Here is a 3,149-nt window from a genome sequence, read left to right as displayed (position 1 = left end):
GAAGAAGAAGAAGAAGAAGAAGAAGAAGAAGAAGAAGAAGAAGAAGAAGAAGAAGAAGAAGAAGAAGAAGAAGAAGAAGAAGAAGAAATTTTTATTTTAAAAATTTTAATATGTATGAGGGTTTTCCCTACATGTATACTTCTGTATCATGTGCACACCTGATGCTCAGGCAGGTCAAAAGAGAGCATTGAAACCCCTGGATCTGGAGTTACAGATGGTTCAGAGCAGCTCTGTGGGATGGGAACTCAAAATCAAATTCTCCAGAAAGCAATTAGTGCTCTTCATCCATGAGCCATCTCTGCAGTCCACCCTCTACTTTCCTCCCAGGATTCACCATGTTCACTGTTATATTCATAGAACTCACTGAGTATCTGTGTCCTCTAGTAATGCTGGTCTTGTGCCAAGGACCCCATGGGAAACAATGTCTTCTCAAGAGAGGCAGTTGTACCCTTCCTTTGCTTATCAGACTGTAACTTAGTGTTTCATGAGAATCCCAGCAGAATCTGTAGGGAATACTTTCACTCTACACTTATAGAAGAATTGTTAACACTTTTAAAGAACTCTATAGGGCCTAGAAAAAGTAGGCCTCTTACATCCTTAAAACATATTCTTTTTTCTTTCAAACTGGGGGACATTTAAGACTTTATGTTCTTCATCCCAGGCTTGGATGTAAGCCCTCTGTACCAGATCACAAAGGCAACCTAGGGCTCAGAACTTTTTCTTCCCAAGAAAGGTCTATATAACCAGTCTCACTTCGACTTATGTCATTTCTGTAAAGTGTAAAATATCCACAGATTCACATGGAGGAAATCAGACTACCACTCCCACTCTGTTTGATCAGATTTTAATAATTTACTTTCCTTTATCAATTTCTGTTTCCCTATTTCTTTTTAAATACAAGAAAAATGAGGAAGCCTGTTCATGAATATAAGTGCCTAGGAACTTTGCCTGAAGGTTTTGCAAATTTTCTAAACACTTTAAATTGTACAGACAGATTTGAAAATGCTGATTGTTTTATCTTAAATCTTCCAGTCAACTTGAATGGTGAGTTAGCTTGGAGGCAAAGCACGTTCTTTGTAAGCATGAGGGCTCTGGATAGATTTCCAGCACTGAAAGCAATGAATTCATTGAAAAAAAAAGTAACTTAAATAAAAACTTTCAATTCTACCCATTTTTGTGACTTTACTCACTACACAAAATTTTATTATAATGTTTGTGCTGCATGACAGCAAACATTACTCTCTAAGGGTATCCATCTTTTGTACCCACATGTAATTGACCCTTTAAATCACACAATGTTCTTTTCCATCTAACCAGCACACTGAGTGTCATAATTGATTCACTGACTCAGTATGGAAAATTAAGTCAACATCACATTTTGAGAATCTACTTACTATGTGAAAAACATTCTGATGTACTCCAGAAGAGAAAGACACATTCTTCAAATGGCCACAAAATACTTGGAGCAAACCATTAGTGAACAGATTGAACATTAAGATTGGAATGGTGAGGGTTAAGGAAATAGGTCAGTTGGTAAAGTATTTACTGGGAAAACATGGGGTCCTAAATTTGAGTCCTAGAACCTTTACAATATTGGCCATGGTGGTGAGTATTTGTTTTCCCAGCACTGGGGACAAAGAGACAGGAGGGTCCTTAGTTCTTGTTGGTCAACAAATCTTGTCAAATCAATAAACTCCAAGTTTAGGGTAAGACCTTTTTCAAATAACACAAAATCTGTGGCTTCTAAAAGTACTCCAAAAACCACATAAACACATATATACAAAAAATAAATTAATTAAATTATAGAAAGGTATTGACATTATGACTAAAGTAGGAACACAACACATTGATGTGAGAATCCCAAATAAAGGCTTGATCTTTTGTGTATTTTAGAGATACTCCATGGAAAGAAAAAGATACTGCACAGTATAACTTATATGAAGTTTCTACTTAACCTGTCTATCATCTGTTCAAACCCCCAAGGACTTCATTCTTGCAGGAAGATATCAATATTTGGAAAAGTTGATTAAATGACAGTATCTTATCTGAGATAACCAGCTTCAAATTGGAGACTATAAATGTGAAGAATACGAGGACTAGGGCTCACATACATTCAGGAAATAATGATATTTTAGTCCTGTTATTCTAGGTCTGTTCTGAAAGTGAACTAAATATCTGGCTCACATGATGGGAGTATTGCAGCTCTAGGATTCTTTAACTTTAGAGATGACAGGGGACAGACTGCCTTGGGTCACTGTTACTTCTTATGAGACCTGACTGTACTTCCTTTACTTTTGATTCAAAACTGATCCAAGAGAACCTCCCAATGAGCATTTCTTTTCTTTGCAGTGTTATAATTACTAAACGAATATATAGTGGATGAAAAGGTAAATATTAAAGTGAGTTTCTGCTACGGAGAGAAAGTAATTATATAACTTTAGTTCCTCTAGGACCTTACAGGATTTATTGTTGAAAATGCTATTACTAATGCACTTAGTAAAACACAACAGAAGTGATTCCGGTAGGTACAGAAAGACTGTGTCTATAGAATTTAGAGCTCAGGAAGTGCTATGCAAGTAATAACTGATTCCTAGCTTCTATATGTTAGGTGAGTTGAGATATCAGGGAGGGCGTTCATTATAAAAAATACTGTGCACCAACAATTTGCTAACATGAGTGATGATCCCATATGTCTTCCCAATTCTCCTAAGTATTTCCTTTGAAGGTCCATCAGTGTTTCAAAGAACTATTAATAGATAACACAGTTCAGCAAGATCAGTTTCCATTTGTAACCTCACTCTTATTAGAGGAACTCTACACAAAACCCTTGGTTTGGGTACCCATGTGTGGAATCAGGTGCCTTGACTGCCACAGTTTCTGAGTCTTTATCTGGGACTTTCCTTGGTTGAAGCCAGAACTAAAAACTTTCTCTTGGCTTTCTTTACTTAGGGCCAGTTATTTCTCGAGCTTCTTTGGCCTAACATAAGACCAGAACCCATCATGAATGCACATCTTTTCCTGAACATTTTTTATCTTAATCATAACTCTGTGTATCATGTGTTATTTATCATGGCAGTACATTTAGATAAAGCCTCAAAATGCAAATTAGGCTGTAACTTAACTTATGAGTTATTATTTTTCTAACCATT

The sequence above is a fragment of the Microtus ochrogaster genome, chromosome 2 (genome assembly GCF_000317375.1).
Source record: "Microtus ochrogaster isolate Prairie Vole_2 chromosome 2, MicOch1.0, whole genome shotgun sequence".
Taxonomy (NCBI): domain Eukaryota; kingdom Metazoa; phylum Chordata; class Mammalia; order Rodentia; family Cricetidae; genus Microtus; species Microtus ochrogaster.
The sequence above is the reverse complement of the archived record's forward strand: the minus strand, read 5'-3'. Positions refer to the sequence as shown.